Source organism: Ascaphus truei, chromosome 6 (genome assembly GCF_040206685.1).
Source record: "Ascaphus truei isolate aAscTru1 chromosome 6, aAscTru1.hap1, whole genome shotgun sequence".
In the NCBI taxonomy this organism is placed as follows: Eukaryota; Metazoa; Chordata; class Amphibia; order Anura; family Ascaphidae; genus Ascaphus; species Ascaphus truei.
The window spans coordinates 97,611,434-97,635,317 of NC_134488.1; the positions used below are offsets into that span (position 1 = coordinate 97,611,434).

The window sequence follows — 23,884 nt, forward strand, 5'->3', positions numbered from 1 at the left end:
AGTCTATTACTTTCAGCAATCTCTCTTCGTGCTCTTCCAGAGTTCTTCCGAAGACAATGATGTCGTCCAGGTAGACTAGTCATTCCCGAGGGTTCATGTCTCCGATAGTCTTCTCCATTAGTCGTTGGAAGGTAGCAGGAGCCCCACATATACCTTGGGGCATACAAGTAAATTGGTAGAACCCCAAGGGACAGACGAAGGCCGTTTTCTCCTGATCCTCTGCGTTCATGGGTACCTGATAGTACCCGGATCATAGATCGAGCACACTGAACCACTGGCTTCCGTTCAGAGCATTCAGAATCTCTTCAATGCGAGGAAGGTTGTACTGGTCCGGGATCGTACGGTTGTTCAGAGTCCGATAGTCGACACACAGCCTTACGGACCCATTCTTCTTCCTCACCACCACTATGGGAGAGGCGTATGGGCTCCGAGACTCCGTCAATATCCCAGCTGTCCCCATTTCTTGCAAGACGTTCCTTACATCATCCACATCCTTAGGAGCAATGCGACGAGAACGTTTCACGGAAAGGAGTGGCGTCATTCAGTCTAATGGTATGTTGAGTGCTGCGACTGCACCCCACATCCATCTCACTCATTGAGAACACCATCCTTCGTTTATTCAACTGGGCTGTCAGCCACTCTTTCCACTCAGTTGTCAAAGTCGACTCGCCGAAGTTTAAGTCCAAATCGACTAACCGCTCATTTGCTGCCGCCGCATTCACCTGGGGAGTGGTTTCCACAGGGCTGACCGGATATATGTAACCCAGACTCTGTCCGGCATCAAGTTCCATCGGGAATGGAGAGATGTTCTGCACATACACGTAAGTTCGTGGAGGAATTTTAGTTGTCCACTCCCTCACTTCGGGTAGTACCCTATACCCTCTCTGAACTTCTTCCTCGGGGGTACTCTCCAGAGAGAAGAGCTCATCGTCCTCCTCTCGCTCGGGGTAACAGCACCAGACGGCCACGCTTTGCACTCCCCCTGGAAATATGGTCGTCAGTCCGCGTTGACGATTGTAGAGATCCCCGTGACGCTCCAAGGCATATACCCGTTTGCACTCTTCTCGTAAGACGGGATCTAGAAGCGAATTGGCCAGCGGCAACTCGTTGGTCTCTTTCAAGTACACTGGCGACACACTTTATTCGAGCTCGGCTAGTCCCACGAATTCGGGTATACCCGGGTGTATTGAGGTTTGTGACTGTTTTCTGCCCGAGTGCATTGGGTTATTTTCCAAGCAGGGATTGAAGCATTTTATTCCCGCTGGCTGCAATACTGCACAGTATATATATATATACTGCATTACAATTCATGAATTTATGCAATCTGGTAGACACGCGAAGCATTGCAGCCTATTAAATCCTAATCATTATCATTTAACAGATCAGCCGCCCGTCAGCCAGGCATGAACCCAGGCTGGGAAGGCAAACGCAACGGGGCTTGTCAGAGGTGAGGAGCGGCGCATTCCAGGTATCTGCCAGGTACATACTGGGTATTTGCTCGAATAAAGTGTGTCGGTGCAGTAGGCTCTGATTACAGCTTGTACTATATCAGTATTGGTTCCCAAGATGATTGGATACTTGCACTGGTCTTGTGGCTCCGGGCATACCATTGCCGCCACATGCATGGGGTATTTCTTGCCGGTGTTCAGTTGGAGTATTTCCAGTTGAACCCTTACAATCCCATCGATGGGGTAGTCTTCATTACTTAACCCCCTAACCTTCATATGTTCGGCCGACCTCAGGGGGCAGTGTTTAAGGTGCTGGTCATAGAACTTGCGGTATATTATGGTCACTTGTGACCCCGTGTCCATTGACCGGGCTGATGTCCCTCTATCGGGAGGGTTTTCCTCTGGATGGCCCTCCATTTCTGGACAGTTACTGGCGAAGTGGCCCTTCTTGCCACAGTTAGGCCTCGGCCATGATTGCTGCTTGCTGGCGGAAGCACTGAACCCCTACAGCCGCAATTAGAGCGGCTTTAGTAGGGACTCATGGAAGCGCAGGTCTTAGGGGAATTTAAAATTCCCCCGCTTGCCGGCGAGACAGGCCGGTCACGTGAGCGGTTCGCCCAATGAGGGCAAACCAGCTCCGTGACGTCACTGGCCCGCCCCCGGCCAGTGACACGCTTGCCCCCGGCCCGCCCCCTGAAGGCCCGCCCCCTGAAGGCCCGCCCCCTGAAGGCCCGCCCCCTGAAGGCCCGCCCCCTGAAGGCCCGCTGATGGCGCGTGCGGTAAGCAACCGCAAGGCCAGGGAAAGCACCCACTTTCCCTGAGCCTCAGCGAGCAAGCAGGGAGCATGGACTCGGCCTTATAGCACACAACCTTGCGCCGTTCCGGACGAGCCTTAGACAGGGAAGGTGGTCTGTCGGTGGGTCTTGTCTTGTACCCCTTGGATGGGGCAGCAGACTCTTCCTTCTTCTCCATAGAGCCCTTTCCCTTTGAGGGGCTCTTAAGTTTTGCGGTAGAGTGTAGCATAGCATGTGCTTCCTGCATTTTCACTTGGCGCAGCAACTCGGTGAACGTAGAGGGACCCCATCCATTATTTTGCTACGGAGCATATTGGCTATGGGGTGAGTGGGGCTTGATCCCCGCAGGTACTGCTTATGAAGCGCTTCATCCATCCTAGAGGCAGGAATCAGCTTACGATTGAGTAGGATTCCCAAGACCAGCTGCAGGCAGTGTATAAAGGCCGACAAGTCCTCTCTCTCCTTCTGATAAAGATTGAAGTACTTCGTCCAGATCGCTCCTTCATCTTCTGCTAGTCCGTACGCTTCCAACAGGAACTCCACCATCTCCAATGCCGTCAACTCTGGGTGTTGGTGCCTGTGGATAGTTACAATGGTAGAAGCGGGAGGCCTGAGACACTCCATGATACGGTGCCTTTTTACGGTGTCAGTGCACGCCCATTCCTCCACGACTTTTAATGCATTCTCCCTCCAAAGGTCAATCCCTTCCTCCCCCTGTGGTGTTGGAAGTACTCCCGAGAAAGCTTTGAGTTTCCGGTATCTTTGGGACTGTGCGGCCATGGTGGTGGCTTCTACGAATTGAGGGAGTGTCACCCCCATTACGGAACCTTCATTAATTACCGTACTGTCTCTGATAGGCCGGGAGTTCATCTCACGGAGGCCGGGTGCGGGTGAGGGGGGCGGACTGTAAGCCCAACTAGTGGCTCCCGTGAGAGCGCTTGGGGTAAAGGAGACTTTGGGTGGGGCGTGGTCTACCCGGTGTGGAGTACTTGACACTGGTGTAGTTAGTGGCCAAGTACTGGCGGACGGTTCATCGAAAACCTGAGTGGGACCCCTTGATGAAAACATTTCCCGTATGACTGGTAATTCTGAGTATATAAGGGGGTAACCTTCTGGTGGGCACTCGGGGGCTACTAGAGTGTTCGCGGCCATTTCTTGGCATATGTCCCGCCCCACAGTGAATAATATGGCGCTCCTATTACAAGTAGAGTCGTACACCCTGCCACGGCGCCATACTTTATCTGGTCCTAAGAGCTTCCTCAGCGAATCCCGGATGTCAGTTTCCGCCACTAACGCTGGGACGTTCCCTACGGCCACGACGTGACTAGGTGGTTCCTCGACGGAGGTGGCCCACGCATGGACCTCTTGACGTGAGGGAATTACCATGTTGCTGATCTCTTATGATACTGTTTTGAATAGGGCACACCAGGTCTGTATCTCAGCAGCGCCTCCAAATGTAACGGGTATTCCCTCTATCCCAATCACAGATACAGTGTGTGTGGGTGGAAACCTATGTGTTACCAGGTGTGGTGCATATACCTGTAGGTTCACAAGAGGCCTGAGCCTCCGCTTGTTGGGAACCTGGGGTGAGTCCGTCAGCTCGATCTGATTTACAGCGCCTCCACCTGTGCAGGATAATGAGTATGGTATACGTTGGTGCACTTATGGGGGTACCTGCCGAGCGCTCCTGCACTTGGGCCTGCAAGCAACTTCGCAAAGGATCTGTCGCTTGATGATTCCGTCTGATCCTGTGTTTCCTCGCACGGGGTCCGCCAGGGGCGATCCCACCCTGGACATAGTCTCTGTCGCACAGACTTGAGCCCAAGTCTCTTTTCAGGAAGTGCAGCGTCCGCTGTGTCCCTATCTATCACTGGTACTACTATGACAGGGTGCCTAACCTAGGGCCTGTCCCTGTAGCACCACAAGCTGGGGAAATGAGAACCTATCTGGGGCCTAGGGGGTTATCTGGACTAATGCAGTGGGTCACAGACCCCTGCACTCACCTCCTTCTCCTAGCTCTCCTGGTTCAGCACTGACTAGTCTGGGCTCAGCGCGCGAAATGTATCAAGTCAGCCTCTCTGCAGGGAGATCCTAAGCCCTATTGGCTCCCTGGCGTCACGTGGGGTGCACAGAGGCTCATGGGACTCGTAGTCCCTGCTTAGAGCCTTCCCTGGTAGGCTGGGGTTTCACGGGCTCTCCTCGCGCTTTCCTCATGCATGCGCAACTCGTCCGGCCGCCCGAGCACTCACTGCGCATGCGCGAACTCATTCGCAATGGCGGCGCCCTGCACGGGAGCCGCCGGGAACCTCCTGAGCACCGAAGCACTCCCTGCATGGCCCCCACCCTCCAAAAGTGCCGGCGGGTCTGCCGAGTGACCCCCGGCAGCAGAGGTAATGAGGAGGGGGGTCACGGGACAGAGGGGACCTGGCTACACATATAATGCCACAGCCTTGTGTTTTACACAGTACAAGAATATGTCTTCAAAATGGCATAACACTCACATGGTTTTTTGGAGTATTGCCGCTTGCTCTGCGTGTCATCAGGGAGTCTCCAGTGTGCAGACCCGCTGGAGGCAGGAACATGAACAATGAGCGGTGCCCCATCAATACAGAACAATCCTGAGAGGGGGAACTCAATATAAAACAATATGCTTATTAAGCCATGTAGAAAACGGAGGTACAAAAAGCAAAGGTCCTTTTTGTACATGCGTTTTCTATGACTTAATATATTGTTTTATTGGAGTTCCCCCTCTCAGCATTGTTCTGCATTGATGGGGCACCGCATTTCTCCATGTTCTTCATAAGGCCAAATGTATTCAGATAGTATGTGCCAGTCGTTATTATGAGACTATTTAGACTATACTCTAAACCCTGTTAGTGTGTCCGACTATGTTTGTTAATATGAAATACTGTAAGCTCCAACGCAAGAGCAAATGCATATTTATTAAATCCTCTCTCCAATTGATTATTTCGTCCTGCAGTTTGTACTGTACATCATTACAAGAAATTACGTAACATTTATTACTACTAAACACACTAAATAATAGTGTGTGCCACTTTTAAATAGTCATATATTAAAGAGACGGCCTCCAGACTTGTTACTCCAAATCTGAAATATCTGCAGTATTGGAAAAGTGCTATTTAGTGAACCCAAGCAGAATTCTTAATTGTTCCATTACTAGGCAGTCTTTAGTATATACAGTATTAATATGTGCTATATTGTAGTACTTAATCCAATATCTTTAATGCTAGAGAAACAGACTACCATTTGCAATGTCTAGTTTGTGAGCATAACCAGACATTAAAAAAGTTATGGTGGGTAAAAATAAGTGACAAAAACCCTCCACGTACAGTGTACAGTAAATACAAATATCACTTGTGGGCACATTTGCATGTCTCAGACGGGCCTGCAACCCTGTCTTTCCCCATTATCGCTTAGCAAACAGTGCTTCCACTGCAGCCAGGGATTCTACCTGCTACATCCCTATACAGTTTTCTGGCTGTCACATACTAAACACCACCTATGGCTTTGAGAGGGCTAATGAAAATACCGTATTGGCCCGAATATAGTACGGTCTCGCATATAATACGACCCTAAAGTTTTGAAGGTGTTCTACATGAAAAATAAAAGGTGTTAGGCTGCGCATATAATACGAGTGCAGTTTTCGGAAGGACATTTTTAGGAAAAAAACATACAGTAGCACTATATTTGGGCCAATACGGTATGTATGCTTTCAATAATGATGCATTGTTTATCGTGTTACATTAACTATTCTTTTCAACCCTGTTTTCTGTTTAACCGCCAATCATTTTCTATACCTGAGATAGCAAGACAGGGTCTTTGGGATGGATTAATTGGCCAGCAGAGACTGAAATAAAAATAAATAAAAAAATAGAGCGTTTTCGAAGGAAACAAGTCATCATATTTTTACTATATACAGCACTGTACATAGGGGCCTCTTCTAGTAGCTATGAGAAGTGTATATCCGTGCAGAAAGAGCCTTGTCACTCGGATATGCAGGTTGCGGTATTCTAAAAGGCCTTCTCGCATGTCCAAACCCTGCGGGAAAGGCTTTTTTAGATCTATTTTTAAACCTTTTAACCAGCCAATCAACGAGTACAGCATCTGGTCGGCCAGTCAGGACCAACCAGAAAAGGAAAAAGATTTAAAACAAATATACAACAAAAAACAGTTTTCAAATGCACCTAGAAGCCATTTCTTTCTGGCTCTGCAAATCCCAGCAATAAGGCCAAAATGGCCGAAACCCACTCGAGTTCTAGTATCTCCGAAAAATGCAAGACCGGTCAAAATATCTTACAGATGTTTTCTCACCACCTAAAGGCTAGCGAAATAGCCTCAATAGATGTGTTGTTCTGTCTTTAGCTCTGTGTGGCAGGGATTCCTTAATTCCTAATACTGTACCTTTTTAATGCACTTGTCAAAGTTTCTCCTGCTGCATTTACAAGAGCTCTATTCGTGCATTATTTGTAATGTATATCACATTAATTACAGTCTAGCACCTTTTCTGTGCCCAGCCGGAGCTGCTACCAGCAGTACCTTCCGATGTAAGTCTCTCTGTAATGCAGGTGTTTCCAAAGCTGAAATCAACGCGGTTCAGCTCTTCAGATCCCCTGCTTCCAACCAAGTAAAACATTCTAAACAAAAAACAAGAGGCAGAGCCACATTCCAGTTCTTATCTTCAACACCCAGGTGTTTGTGTTGACCCATGAAACTGTATTGATAATCGTGTGAACAATCTACTACTAGGATAGAAGGACTACATTATTAAAAATATATATATCCTTTTTGTGTTAAACCATTATTTTATTGTTGACTGTTTTGGGGTTGATGGTAGGACTCTGTAAGCTTGGCTGCCACCACCTCGTCGACATGGGCCTTGGTTAACACTGTTGGCTGTGTGGGCATTGACTATGGGGGTTGGGTAGGAGGTGGCTGACGTTGGAGAGTCAGTGCCACTTGCATGTCCCCTCATCACTGCCACACCTTCACCTAATATGCAGCACATCTCTTCAACAGTTTATGCGGTTTTGCTCTGGATGTCCACCATCTGCTTCAAGTAAGGATTGATTTTTTGAAAGGAGAAAGGCACAGTGAAATGTGTTAGAAAGGGAGACTTTTTTTCAATGCAATTGCTCAACCTCACTGTTATAGACCACCAAGGTAAGAGACCATAAACACTTCATAGCTTAATTAGTAATTAATCAATTTCTTTATCCCCCCCCCCCAAATAAAGTTGTACAAACAATTTGGAAACAGGATATATATTTTCATTTAGAACAACGCATAAAAATGAGAACTACAATTCTTGTCAGACCACAGGAGGTAGTGGCTTTTGTCACAGAACAGAACTTCTGGAGCTGCGCCTTGCCTGTGTGTCAACTGGAGAAGACGGTGGGCCAGTTGATGGGACAGACACACTTATGGACCCTGTAGGTGTTGTCACCAGTGAGCCTGGCATAGGGATCTCCATGTCTTGCTGCATTATTTAAACCAGCTGGCAGGGGTACCACACACGGGACATCACTTCTGTTTGATGCAAATCATAAGTCTCCGCTTCTGCCGCTGTAAGTATGGGCTCTGATGCCTCTGCAGAGAGATCTCTGTGGGCTGGCCCTACTGTATGTATGGGTAAGACATAAATATTACAAATAAGACAAAAAAATTACATTATTTAAGATTTTACTAGTAATTTGACAATAACCTTTACATCTCCTGCTTAAATCCCTCTCCTGGCTTTCCATCAAATTTCGGACCTACAAAGTTCTCCTCTTTTAAGGCTTGCCACTCATCTGCTCCTTCCTAAAGTATCAGCTTTCATCTTTCGTCATGCCCCTGCTCATCTGCTGCGCTCTACACAGAACTGTCTCCTCTCCACCCCTTTCACCTCTACTACTCTCTCTCTCTTGCCGTAAACCCTTTTCCCTCACTGCCCCTTACCTGTGGAATTCCCTCACTCTCAGTATACGCCAAGCAACCTTTCTCCCCAGCATTAAGGCAAACCTTAAAATACCTCTTAAGTGGCAGTCACTCCTACCAACCATTGTGGCCAAGCACTGCCATCTACTGCACTTATCACCTCACCTGCTGTCTCTGTAAGTCTCCCAACATTCCACTTAGATTGTAAGCTCTTCGGGGCAGGGATTTTCTTTCCTATTGTCTGCACTTATTATATCATAATTCCCTGTACTGTATTGTCTCCTTTTGTACAGCATGGGCGCTTTATAAATAAAGATATACATACAGTACATATATACATACATACATACATACATACATACATTAAGTATATTAAACCACGGTCAGCCTTTGTAGTGTTCAGTAAAAAAATATTTGGATTTTACGTTTGTTAATTTATTGTTTATTCCCATTATCATGACCAACAGTGTTTATGTAACACAGCAATCTTCTCCAGAGGTGTTTATGATCTGCTGCAGTGCTCCTAAAGCACAACTCTTATCAACCTTTGCTTTTTCCTCCAATCTGGAACAATGCACCACACTCACTCACAGTTACTTGACCTGATGTAATGGATTTTTGAGAATGTCCCATAAAGTGCAATTACTACAGTGTTGCTCCTACACAAAAATAGTTGATTGAAAGGCAAATGTAATTTCATTACATTAATGGCATTATGCCCCAGGCACCCTTACAAGAAGGCCTTAACTTTTTAAAATAAAGAATACCTTAAAAAATATATTAGATAAACGATAAAACATTTTTTTTAAATATATAAATGTAATGGGTATTCCCCCCCCCCCCCAATCGCAGATATATTGTGGGTGGAAGGAACATACGGTGTTACCAGGTGTGTGGTGCATTACCTGTTGGCTCACAGGAGGGCTGAGCTTCCTCCATGGGGAACCTGGGGCAATTATGATATTATGAGTAACCACTTACTCGATGCAGCGCCTCCACCTGCGATGGCTCCCACCACAGGGGGAGTAGTTCCTCGCAGGACAAATACAATAATCGCATACACTGTATGTATAATAACCAATGTCTTTTACTAACATGCAAGACAACATATCACGGCAATACCATAATAACCGGTGTCCCTCTCTAGAGGAGACACTTACTGCGTCGCACAGGACGCTTCCCCAACACCAGGTGATCCCACCCAGTGTCCATAGAAACTCCATCCAATGTCCCGCACTCTTGAAGAGAGAGGCAATGGGTGACTGCGCAGTCACTATTATACTAAGGGCCCGTTGGTGCACTTGTATATGTATAGTACCTGCCGAGCACTCCGGTGCTCGGTGCAGCAACAGCTTCACAAAGGATCAGTCGTTCTGTGATTCCGTCTGATCCGGTCCGATGAATCCTTGCTTGGGGTCTCCCAGGGGCGATCCCACCCTGGAGATAGTCTCTTGTCTCTGGGTACCGACTTGAGCCCAAGTCGTCTCTCGTGGAGCGCAGCAGCCGCTGTGTCCCTGTCTATAACTGGCACTACGGGACACGGTCCCAAACCTAGGGCCTGTCCCTATAGAACCACAAGCTGGGGAATGAGGACCTACCTGGGACCTAAGGGGTTAATGGCCTATCCCGTCCCCCTAGCTATTCCCGGTCCTGACTCTAACTAACTATCTATTAGTACTTGCAGCACTTGCTATAACGCGCTACTACCTACTCGCTACCTGCAGCTAACGTACTGCACTAACACTGCGCCTGCCTGTCAGACCTCACGGCACTGACAGCCGTGACCCTGACAAGACAGCACACTAACACTAAGGGCAGCGTCCCTATCTTGGGCCGTCCCTGATCAATTACCCACTAATCTGGTGGGGAGTTGGGGCCTACCTGGGTTGTGGGTACCTATCTGGCTGCAGGAGGTGCACTCGCTCCCCGCACCCTTCCTTCCCTCATAGCTCCCTGGCTCCAACTGACAGCGTGGGCTAAGTGTGCGAAATGTATCTCTTGCCTGCCTGGAGATCCTAAGCCCTATTGGCTCCCTGGCATCACGTGGGGCGCGCAGAGGCTCATGGGACTCGTAGTCCCTACCTAGAGCCTTCCCTGGTAGGCTAGGGGTTCGCAGGCTTTCATGGGGTTTCCCGCGCCTGCGCAAGCTATCTGGGGCTGCCTCACTGTCTCCCTGCCTAGTCTCACGCTCGCGCGACTTTTCCCTGGCTCTAGGGTGATCACTGCGCATGCGCGAGTCATTGGGCAATGGCGTCGCCCTCACCGCCCGGCTCCGGGAGCGCCGGGATCCCTGTGACGTGCGTGCGGCCTTGGCAACCGGCCGCACGCGTCCCCGGCAACCCCCGAGCCGGGACCTGACCGCCCTCACCTCTGCGATCGCCGGGCCATTGGACTCGGCGGCACCCGCGATCGGCAATCAGGTGAGGGGGGTGCTGACAGGCTGGGGAGACCTGGCTACATCAATATATAATTATATAACGAGAACAGACCTGCAGCACTCACTGGAGATAGAAATGGTATTTATTGCATCAAATAAATAGGAACATATAAAAAATAGAGCAATGTTTCAAGCCTGATAAAGGACCAGGAGGTCCGGAACGTCGCTCTATTTTTTTATATTTCCTGTTTATTTGATGCAATAAATAAGAATTTCTATCTTCAGTGAGTGCTGCAGGTCTGTTCTCATTATATATTATTTCTGGAGCTATATATATATATACCCTATTTCCTCGATTCTAAGACGCCATCGATTCTAAGACGCACCCTTGATTTAATAAAAAAAAAATTGGGGGGAAAAAAACATTATATTAAATGTGCAGATTTTTTTTCTGGGGGGAGAGAGAGAGAGGAGAGAGGGGGGGGGAGAGAGAGAGGGGAGAGAGAGGGGGAAGGGGGGGAGAGAATGGAGAGAATGGTGGAAGGAGAGGAGAGAGGGGGGGAGAAGGGGGAGGGAGAATGGGGGGAGGGGAAATGGGAAGAGGGGAGAGAGAGCAGAATGGGGGAGAGAGAAAATGAGAGGGAGAGAGAGAAAAGGAGAGGGGGAGAGAGAAAAGGAGAGGGATAGTAGGGAAGGGGGAGAGGGATAGGAGGGAAGGGGGGTGAGAGGGATAGGAGGGAAGGGAGGTGAGAGGGATCGGAGGGAAGGGGGAGAGGGATAGGAGGGAAGGGGGGGAGAGGGATAGGAGGGAAGGGGGGGAGAGGGATAGGAGGGAAGGGGGGGAGAGGGATAGGAGGGAAGGAGGGGAGAGAGATAGGAAGGATGGGGAGAGGGAGAGAATGGAAGGACACACAGAGACAGACACACACAGAGATGCACACACACAGATATACACACACACAGAGATGCACACACACAGAGATGCACACACACAGATACACACACACACAGATACACACACACACACAGAGATGTACACACACAGAGATACATACACACACACACACACACACACACACACACACACACACACACACACATACATACATACATACAGAGATGCACACACAGATCTCCTTCTGCACGTGCAGCTCACACACAGATTTGACAGGGGGGAGAGGGGCTTCTGTGAAAACATACCCCTGTCCGTGGGATCTCCACTTAACTCTCTGCACCTCCATGGAGGGGGGCGGCCATGCTCTCTCTACACAGAGGGGGAGGAGGGGGGCCCGTGATCGCAGACATTTTTGCTGCACACAGAAAACCCGGCAGGTATCTCCAGCAGCGCCCCCTGGCTGTTTTTTTTTTCCCCCCAGTACATCGATTGTAACACGCAGACCTATTTCAGCCGCGTGAAAAAGGGAAAAAACCTGCGTCTTACAATCGAGGAAATACGGTATATACATTGTGACATAGTCCAAAGATGTTTTAGGTCAGAAAGTGCAGGAATAGTTAAAAATTATCCATTCCACAGCTTCACATTAACTCAGGCTGCTGGATGGAAAATCCAGACCACAGATTACAATGGGTCTAGTTCTCCCTCACCTGCTCTTCTAATCACTTGCACAGGTATTTAGAGCAGAGAGGTTTGCATTTCAGTCTCTCTCCTTAGAGCCTGGGGGCTGGGGGTGTCGCTGCTCCCCGGAATCCAGTTCGGGGTGGAAGGCCCCTCCAAGTATCACAGTACCAGAGGATTTGCCTGGACACTTGGGACCGAGTTCCCACCACGAACAGATAAGATAAACAAATATGTATTGATGTTTCTAAAAGACTATGCTGTATCTAGTGACCCTAAATGAGAGGGCATTGTTTTAAGCTGGGGAACCAGGTTAGTTGGCCCAGCAGCAGTTAGAGGTTGATTGTGATGTGTAGTTAGATCCCTGAAAGGGATAGGATTTTGTTTATATAATTTGGTTTCTTGTTACTTGAAATAACAGTGTGGGAAATACTATGACACTGATATAAGTGAACTGCTGAATGAAAATGTCTGAGTGCCTCTAACCTACACATGTTAAAGCTGCAGTACCTTACTTGGATGAAAATAAAGCAGGCAGAAGCCTGAGTTAAGCAACATAATACTTTGCATGTTCCTGTTTGTTGTATAATTAACCCTAGAAGACTTTGTCGGGAAGAACCCAGACAGACGTCAGCGCTACAAAAGAGGGGCGTTTGTCACAACATATATATATATATATCGCAGAAGCTGCCCTCGTGTAATTAAATAACCAATGTGCTTTTGATACAGACAAGGCTTTGAATCGCTGTATTGTATTTAAAAATATTTTGTGTGATTGTATGCGAATATCATTTACTACTAACCTGTCTTCTGTTCTAATTCACGTGGTCCCATGTCCCGGTCTCTCTCCAAGTCGTTGTCTGAGCCACTGATTCAGCTACCTGTGTAGAAGCAGGGATATCCTTAAAACCTGACCTGTTGATGGCCCTTGAGGACTGGAGCTGGACACCCCTGTGCTATGGCGTTTATAATTTGATGCTAACAGAAAATGAGTGTACTCACGCCCCTTCTCTCTGAATTGTAAACTCCTGTAAGCATGGTCCACTTTATCTTTTGTATCAATTCATTAATATAATATACTTGTATATTATATATCACTATTCTTTCATTTTTTGATTTTCCTTGTTATTTCTTGGTGCCAAATAAGAAAAAAGGCTCCAAAAGGTGAAATCATTTTAACTTTAAAATGCTCTTTTTACATTATTATATTCCCATATCTTTAAGCCCCGGTTAACATTTATATTTCAAATATCTAAAACCTCAGCAGTAGCATACTAGCTGTCGGAGTTATAACTACGGGGCTATATTAACCTTTACATAACAAACCCCCCAAATGTTATTCTTAACCTTTGCAATTTTTTGCCTAATAGTAATAAGTACTCCATATGATCTTTATTTTTTATTACATTACTTTGGGGGGGGGAGAGGAGGGGGGAGTGGCTGGAGACAGAATACAAAGCCATGTTTTGGCATTGATTAGCATCTATTAATGTTTTACATTCTGAACACCCATATAGCAGTTTGTATGAAAATATAATCCACATACAAGAGGCACTATTCATCAAGTATGTATTACTGTACATTTGCAGAACTGAAATCTTTAACAGATTTGCTTCACAATTACTTCTTATTCACTGGTGGACATTTTGTAGATTAGCCATAAATATGGTTCATAAATTGAGTCAAAGGCACAAATAACTAAATTTTAACAGTTACTTATGTAATGATGTTTCCCCCAAGCTCTGGGAGATTCTGCCATTACTGGTCGTGTGGAGCATGATACCTGCTGGTAACAGGAGGGCTGAGTCGTCCGCCGATGGTTGTGGGGACAAATGACTTGGCTTCTGGAGTTCATACCCTACATATCTTTAGCAGTGCAGCGCCTCCATCTGCCGTAGGCGCCAGGGAACAGAAGATTATCTCCCACGGTAGAACCGATAACCTCTTCCCCCAGTAAGATCACACACCGGGCCGGAGGTATAACAACAGCAACGGTTTATTGTCTGTACACCAACAGCAGTACACGACAATCTTCTGCCAAATGCAGTCTCACTCTCAGCTACCCACTGAAGAATGGTCCCTGGACCTTCACTCCAGGTCAAGGGCACCCGCAGCAGTCCCAGCCCCTTTAGCAGAGGCAGAAATATGGTCCACACTCATTCTCCCCCGAAGGGAAGAGTACCAGAGAAGGCCCGATAGTCAGGCTCTTGGCTGTGTGACCAGCCTCTCTCTAGGGGGTAGATGCATTGCTAAATTTGGGGCGGCACTGCCCTTAAGTACAGCCAGGAAGAAGGCATCAGGTCTGTCCCATGATTGGACATGCTCAGGCCTGATGTCACCGCCTTGACTACAGGCAGGCCTGATTTACCAGGGCTTACTGCCAGGAGTAGGACAGGTTAGTAGCCATAGGTGGCATGGCTACACTTAAATACTTGTACCTTGATAAATAACCAGCAATGTCTTAACACCCGTTTAGAGCTGTTCTCTAAATTAGTTGTCTAGTTAGACAAAATTATTGAATATTTGTAATACAGCAAGTCAAACTATTTAAATACAGTGTTAATGCAATGTGCAATGCTGCATGTAAGGGTCTATACATGAGCACCCATGAATAATATCTGAAATTCTGTGCAGTGGATCTTGTGACATCATGAACACAGTTACTTGTACATAATCTATATCTCCCACGCACTTGTGACTGTATTTACAGTTTATTCCTCATCCTTTTCACCTAGCCTCTTTGCTATACATAAGTACATTACATGCGGATCAGTTACCTAAGAGACTGGGTAATTAAAACCCAAGGCAAAAAGCAGCCTGAAACATCAAGCACTGGAATCTGTCCACATCCGCTTAACATCTGAAGCCGAGAAGGTTTGTGTCTCAGGCTGCTGACATCGGAGCATGGAGTTCACGCTCTCTGCTTTGGCTGATGTGCCTCTCTGACATGGCAGAATGTAGAACATTGCTATAGGAGAAATATGAGAGAAACAAGGAGGGAATGGATGAGTCATGGATTGACTTGTATGCCAGATTCCAACATGGAAATGATTGTATACCTGAACCGGGAAAAGGATGCATTTATGGAAATGTACATTAACCGAGCATTAAGAGATCATTAGCTTCCTATCCTTAATGCAGAGATTTGAAATAAATGTCATTCCGGAGTGGGGTATGAAGGAGAAACGCATTGTAGGGGCCCACTCGGTGGTGTAACGACGCCGCAAGGGGCACCCGGGTAACGTCACGGCGTCATGTCGCTGCGTCACGTGTCAGCACGTTGTCATGGCAATGCATCACCATGTGATTTCGCATCACCATGATGATGCAGCATCATATGACGCCGCGACCTCAATGGAGGAGGGTTGCTCTGTTACAGAGGCCCTGCTGTCTCCCCCGGCAAACAGTTTCATTGCTGTGGGATGATCACGGGGCCTCTAACTGCATGGGTGGTTCATAACGAGTTAGGAGGGAGGGGGCCATCCCCCCCCCCCCTAACTTGAGGCCACCAGGACATGCCCGTGCGGTAGTTATGCCACTGGGCCCACTTAAGGTATTTATACTCAAAATATGTGCGATTAGGAGTGAAACATCACTGAAGTATATCAGACCACTAACATAGTACAGTACATAGAAAAAGGTAGAAAAAATGGCGGCACACAGCGAAACGCTCCTATAACATGAGTCCAGTGTCACATTATTCTATTGTATATGTGTCGCTGAGTGGCCAATGTGAGATAGCAGGGGCAGTATTAGGGCTGAGTTGTTTAGGGTCGGTGTTGGGGCACGCACTTCACGGTGGACTCTCCGACTGCTGTTCCCTCCTCCCTTCTATTTACATCTGTTGGATATTATTTCTTTCTTCCACACATGCATGGGCTCGACTCACAACATATTCAGCATCTAGGATTGTTCGCATATGATTCCCGTGGATACATAGACTCTGTTATAGCGTACTTATAATTATATTACTTACCCCTGGCAGTTTTGGAAGGACCGGCCACGGGACATGTCCCCAGACTTTACACTAATGCTACAAATCAGGTAGACTACCTCATAACTAATGACTAGAGAGACCCATTTTTGGCAGATCCATCTACTGGAAATATTATAAAAGGGAAAGTAAATATAATTACAATATTTGACCATATGTTTTGTGGTAATTTGCCTTTAAGCTTTTCCCACGGGTGACAACAAAGCCCAAATTGCCCTTTACCCAACTGCCAACAGAAGGATTTAATGGTTTCTAGGCAATAATATTTGTGCAGATAATATGTTAACATAAAGTGTGACTTACCTGGACACTTACTTATTACCTGGGGGACATTAAGGCCAATGTTACTACGCAGTGTTATTCAATAAGTCACCTTCACTTGAATGGACCATGAGGTGTCTGCCGGCACTGGAAGCTATGTTATGGAATAGCACCACTAAGCAAATATGGGCCTAGTTGTTAATGTTCCCTTAGCAGTAAAAGGATTGGTGATGCAATATATATATATATATATATATATATATATATATATATATATATATATATATATATATATATATATATATATATATATATATTTGTTTGTTGCAGAAGTCCTAATGGTTTTATAGAATGATTCAATGTATAGAGCATTAAAATATGAAATGTATTTTAGGGCACACAATATTTACATGTTGTAAAACATTATCTTTTAGATTGCAGCATGTCATTATGTACCCATGCTGTAGTGTAGTCTTGCAGAGCATTGATTTGAAAGGCTTTACAGGTTCCCTATGAAGTGAATAAATACTTAATGGCTACTTGCTGATGTGAATATGTTAATAGACAACGGTGTGTAAATGCCAGTGTACAGTGCTATGGTACAGAATACATTAATGCTGGAGAATGGTTAGATAAACCTGCATAAGGCCGCGTTTATAGTCCTGGCAACGGCGACTGAGCGTCTCGTCAAAACAAGTTTATTTAATCTGTAGCGCTACGGCATCACGGAAATCCCTTAAGTCAATGAAAATGTATTTTTCCGGTGACGCCACGTGACGTCAGCGGGCATGTGAGTGGTTCAGCCAATGAGGGCGAAATGCTCATGGCCACGCCCTCCGGTTGCCGTCTCTTGTCTCCTATACTATAGGCAAAAAACGCTGCTACAACGGCGACGGATGACATCACGACATAGACGTAGCCAGGACTATAAGCGCGGCCTAACTCAGCACTAGTGTGCGTGTGATGTTACTCTTCAGTACAGCACTCACGGTCCAATGCAGAACCCCGAGAAGACTGCGTTTTGGGGAAACTTCATGACCAGGGCACCCAGGCATATGTTGAGCCACCTCTGGGAAAACTGGGATTCAGTGATGGCAACATGCCCAGGAACCGCATATTCACAGCCTGTTTATATTCAGTATCCATGGCAACCAGAACCTCGATAACAAAGTGTCTTTGTTCACCCTCAGTTTCAGGGAAACGGATAAGTAAAGTGACAGGTTTTAACTTTATCAGTAATTGAGATATTTCAAAGCTCATCTCTGAATGAAATATATCTATATCCTAAATAATGTGTGGTGAAGACCAACCCAAGTCTTAAACTGCAAAGCCAGTACAACCAACCTTACACTGATGAGACCCACAAGATCGAAACAGTCTGTCTGTGAGTGGGTTCACTGGCTTTGCATCTCATCCCAGGATATGTTTAAAAGCTGTGTTTAAAAAAGTGAGCATTGTCTTAAGGGTTTCATGTAATCATGGATTTAAGACAAAAGGTGCCTCTTTGCATATAATTTCCCAGAATCCCTTGCTGTAGTGGAAGCACTGTATGTTAGGTGATAATGGCGAAAAAGCAGGGTTGCAGACCTGTCTAAGACATGTGAATGTGCTCACAAGTAATATATATACAGATATATATATATATATATACATATACACATACACAACCACACACACACACACACACACACACACACACACACACACACACACACACACACACACACACACACACACACACACACACACACACACACACACACACACACACACACACACACACAGTACATAAAGGATACAAATCTGGCAAAGGCATCTGCCTTCTGACACTTATTTCTGGTATCAAGAGATAGAAGTCTTTGCGTGTGGCCAGGTTAAACTGATTCAATTGACCTTACATGAACTTCTTAAGCATTGCTGGCCCCACAATGAGTCATTATCAAGAACTCTGTAACCTGCTGCTTGATATTGTAGGCGTCACGTAGGAACAGTGTATGTCCAGAGTGAGGCCTCTGCTCAGCATAAACACAAACTCGTGTTAACAATGTCTTTTCATTTGTTTCTTATATTATGGATAACAGTGTACCTTTTGCTCTTCTTAAAATGCAACTTTCTAACGTTGTTTTAAAGTAAGCTCTGTTTAACCCCCTTCCCTCAAACATGTATTTTTTTATTTTGAATTTAAAGACCCAGTCCTGTCTGTCGTGGTGTTTTTTTTTTTTTAAACCTATTTATTTAACTGAAGGAGACGGTCTCCTGAGCTGAACCACTTTATTTTCAGCTAGGACCCCCAGGTTTCTTAGATAATTATTGTGGAAGGTGCCCCTTTAAGCACATTACAACTCCTCTGTAATGGTCCTTCCATCACATTATGAGACCCCCAAATTCTATCATGTTTTGGGGCATGTCCATCTCGTATGATGCAGTAATTACTTCTATACTTTCCCCCATGTTCCTGCTCTCTGCCTCTGCACTGTTATTAGCTTGGTGATTTAGAGATCCTCAGCAAGCAGTTCTCTGCTTTTAATTAAGTCCCTCCCTGCATTTGGACAGGAGGGGAACGGAGGGTCAAAATTCCCACAGCAGAGACTGTTAATTTAATTAGATTCGACGGACGCTCGCCAGTGATCCAGCCCCTAGGGTAGCGGCGGAAGCACGTGAGCAGTGGGAACGAATCATGCCATCTGGCCCAATGAGATGGAATCATCAGGCATAGGGTCAGTGTGTAGAGGAGAGGAACAAACAGGACAGAGTGATGGGGATCAATAATCAAGCTAAAAATAACCAGTGTATTGTGAAGTCTCCTTACATTCAAATTGCATCCCAAAACATTACTCCTATTTTAACCCCCCTAGTGTAGGTGGAGCCAGATTACTTGGTTTTGCAATTTGTTCCAGTGATTAGTGATATCCACTTGCCCCCTAACAATATATATTCATTTTACAGCCACCTCATTTGTTTCTGTAGAGGGCAGACTGGGCCTGGCTCTGTGCAAGGTATACATGCAGTGGTTGGACTATATAGAAGGGCTATTCACTTGACTGTCAGTAGCATGGTAGCATTGACATGGCTACAGATCACTCTGTAGTGGCTATCACACTTAAGTAAATATTGGGAGCATTTTGAAAATGTATGTAGACTGTACTTGGTCAAATAAAGGACATTCGGTGACATGGATATGTCAATTTGCAATATGTAAAGGAGAACGATAACATTTACTTGTGTTGTAATGATTAACTTTTTTTTTTTCCAGCCATCTACAGTTTCTAAGTAGAGACTGGAGACCCATGAATTGTTAATGGTTCCTGACAATAATTTATGCATTCTATCCTCTTCCAAACACCAACTGAGAAACTTCTGCTATTTGGAAACAGCAGCGGGGGTGGGCACCATAAAACCAGCATGTTAGACATGGCATGAGTCAGTGTTAATGGTGCTACAATATGTCTACAGTGTGTGTGTGTTCACAGTCACAAGTACAGTACTCAAATGATCACACAGATTTGTATACAACAATTTGACAATATACGAGTCTTGATAAAAACACGGAGTCTCATTCACTAGGGCGTCACCATCCTATTTCTACACACATTTTTGGTAAGGTATTTAACTACAGTATCTTGTATTTTTTTAATTGTTGGTCATATTGTCAAATTCTTACTATCTTTTTACACATTGTATACAATTTTGTGCTATTATTTGAGCACTTGTGACTGTGACCCTATTACAATCTGTTAAACGAAATTGTATATACAGGCATACCCCGCATTAACGTACGCAATGGGACCGGAGCATGTATGTAAAGTGAAAATGTACTTAAAGTGAAGCACTACTTTTTCCACTTATTGATGCATGTATTGTACTGCAATCGTCATATACGTCCATAACTGAAGTAAATAACGCATGTGTAACAGGCTCTATAGTCTCCACGCTTGCGCACAGCTTCGGTACAGGTAGGAAGCCGGTATTGCTGTTCAGGACGTGCTGACAGGCGCATGCGTGAGCTGCCGTTTGCCTATTGGGCGATATGTACTTACTCGCGAGTGTACTTAAAGTGAGTGTCCTTAAAGTGGGGTATGCCTGTACTGTACTATTTTGAACATCCTTTTTGGTGGCTAATTAGTTTCCATTACTGTATATTGCTCTTCTTGATTGTTTATATATTCATGATGGTTATGAGAGATATCATCTGAACATTTGTCATTCTATATGTTATTATATCCTATTAGTAATTTAGTCCTCGTACATTACCAGTTGGGAAATTAATGATGTTGACATTTGATTTTGTGGATTCATTGTATGTGCGTGCGTGCAGATTACACATTTTTATGGTATGGGAAGAAACTAGAGAGATGTGTTTTTAAGAATACAGCTCAACCCTGTTATAACGCAACCCGTTACAACGCGAATCCGCTTATAACACGATGCCAGCGTGGCTCCCAATTTTCGTATTTATGAATACGTTACAACACGATTATATGTATCTTAAATACTTTATTGTACAATGCATACAATTGTACATTATTTCTAACGCGATCCGCTTATAACGCAATGTGATTCGTTGGACCCCAAACACAGCGTTATAAGGGGGTTGAGCTGTACCATGCATCTGCATTATTATATGTAATCTTTGTGATCAAATAAAACCTTCCCCCCAAATATGAAGCACGGCATCAAAAAGGAACACATTTTGTTTTCTGTTTGAGGCTACTTTTGAATAAAACAGATGTGAAAGAAATATGTAGCCCGTTGTGTGCACTGTACAGTATGTTTATTATGTTTTTTCCTGTAACTGGTATTACATTATTGTCATTTCAGTTCAATAATACACTAGTCAAACATTTCCCTAGTAGTGCCTCTGGATATTTCTTTGTACTTGAATTTGGGGCTTCCGTGCTTCGGTAAAAGCACTAATAATGGTTCCTTATTCCTTTTTATTCTTACATTTATTTCTATGTGCTGACGCATTTTGTTCTTGCTTTAACATAAAAGCATGGTACTTTTGTACTACATTTAATGAGTGCAGTAATATAGGCATTTCAACTACTTTATGATGGTAGCTGTTGAATTTGGAAATACATATATTGTGTTAATGATACACTATTTTTTATGTTTGTTTTCTAGCAAAGACCAAGACTTAGAGGTTTATTCTATATCTGCCGAAGTGGTCGATTGAGCTGTTTTGGGCCCAAATTCCCCATTGCTTTCCGATTGGCCAAATCAACGGATATAGAGTAAGCCCCTTGGAGCTTCATAAATCATAAAACATGTAACAGGGTATGTCTCTTTCTACCTGGCTTTCCCCTGTTATGTAAGTCCCTGCCAGCTGCAGGCTTTAACAGGTTAAATCTGTGGCCTTTTGACCCCCCTTATGCTCCTCTTTGATGGACAGGAGTGCAGTGGTGACTCATGGCCTGTGGGCAGCCTATCTGGTATAGGTACAGACCATGAGTCCGCCCCTTCTGGTTCCTTCTAGGAGGGAGTGGCAAATTTAATCAGTCCTGTTCCTGCTCTGGAGAGAGGAAGCAGTAGAGCTATCAGACTCTCCCATGGCGGGATGAGCGTGCTCACCTTCAACCTTTGGGTTGGTGGAACATCTGATTCAGCCACAGATGCCCTATACTACAAGGCCATCCAGAGGTATGGAGCCTCTGAGACCTTGCATCGTTGTAAGAAGATCTGCAGTGGATGTCCCCAATAAAGATCCTGTTCATAATATACCTCTGTCTGAGTATCAGTCCTTGGGCAGAGGGAGAAAGAGTGCAATAGTGGGGACTGATCTCCAAACACCCTGGAGCCCACTACTGCTAGAAGCGCTAAGCACTATGATATGAGCTCAGAGAAGAACCTAAGCCTGTCCTGATCTCCCACCATCGCAGACCAGACTCAGCTCTCCTGACCTTACCAGGTATTTGCACCACACACTAGGTAGCATAGGCTGTGTATCTCCCAGAGGGTGGGGGGAAACAGTGCTACATACATTAGAATTATTCAAGACTTTAACAAATGTTCAGTATGAGGGAACTAAACACATCATTTATTTTGAAGAGGATCCAAAGTAAATCTACTAATGTTAACGCTTTCACACATGAAAATATCTGTACAATTCAGGAGTGAAAGTGAACTAGGGATGTGATTTGAAGTCTTGAGTCCATTTTGTTTAAACCAGGGGTGGCCAGCTCCAGTCCTCTAGAGCTACCAACAGGCCAAGTCTTCAACTGAGCTACCTGTGCTGAAGCAGGGATATCCTGAAACCCTGACCTGTTGGTAGCTGACTGGAGCTGTTCACCCCTGGACTTTAAGATATTTCTGCCCACACTTTCTTTGAGGTCTACTTTTCTCCTCTCTGCTCCACAGCACTGAACTGGATGGCAGATAGGGGGCCAACAATAAGCCTAATTGCCTGCACCCAATAAATGTAAGTTGACTGAAAGTTGACCCCTGTAAAAAAATTGAGTAACTCTGCCATAAGATAACGGAGACCTACCATACAGAATGGAGCCAAATGAGCATGAGTGATATCGACTGAGAAATCATTAGGATTTATTCAAACTCAGATTGGCTTTAATCTAGGTTTCTTGGATATGCATACCATCATCACACTGTTTCACAGAGAAGAGAGCCAATTCCCCTTATAGAGGTTATACAACGGCAAACATAAATCTTCCTCAGAATCCTTTTTTAAACCTTTTTAAATCCTTTTAAACCTATACTGTAGGATGGGTTTGTAACATTACATGGAAAGGTGTTGAAAAAGAGAAGCCAGTTAGATCCACACAGCTCCAAAGGGGTTAAAAGCAATGAAGAAGCGATTCCGGGATTCTGTTTGTCATTAGAATCTTTTTTGGTATTAAAGCAGCAAACTCCCTCTCAAAAGCCTTTTTTTTTTTTAAAAATGAACCTTAGACCAGTGATTGGCAACATGATGCACTTCAAGGTCCGCACATAACCCACAGACACAGATGTAGCTACACTTACTATCTTCGGTGGCGCAGCTGCAACAGTGTAATGCTGCGCTTATAGTACTGGCTATGCGACTGGCTACGCGACCGCTGACGTCAGCCCTCGCCGCAGCCCATTTCGATTCCTGCACTCTGGTGCAGGAGACCAAGGGAGGGCGACAGGGGGCGTGACCGTGAGCAGTTCACCCTCATTGGCTGAACCGCTCACGTGACGCTGTGCTGCCTCCACGGGAAATCTCAAAATCTTTTGACTACAGCGATTGTGGTAGCAGTGATGTCACACCTCGCCGTTGCGCCGACTATGGGCGGTCGGTACGGACTACATTAGGTTGCTTTGTGGCTGCACGCCATCGCCCTCGCTCTAGCCAGTAATATAAGCGCAGCCTAAGTCCGCGGAGCAGGAGACCGCTGCGCTGTGGGGAGTCCATGCTCCCTAGTGGGACTCACCCCTTCGCTAATCCTTCAGTGGTGGCAGCGGCACCGAAGACATTTAGATGGGCTACATCTGTACATATAAATATGATGCACAGTGAAA

The 23,884-nt window shown here is 45.5% G+C and overlaps 1 long non-coding RNA gene across 1 annotated transcript; it reads right to left on the reverse strand.

Moving 5' to 3' along the window:
* Positions 1-7,637: 7,637 nt before the first annotated feature.
* On the reverse strand, positions 7,638-15,090 carry LOC142496522 (uncharacterized). Its single transcript, XR_012802030.1, has 3 exons — positions 14,910-15,090; positions 12,936-13,013; positions 7,638-7,879 (listed from the first exon to the last, which is right to left on the reverse strand). It is a non-coding gene; the product is annotated as an uncharacterized LOC142496522 (long non-coding RNA).
* Between the last annotated feature and the right edge of the window lie 8,794 nt (positions 15,091-23,884).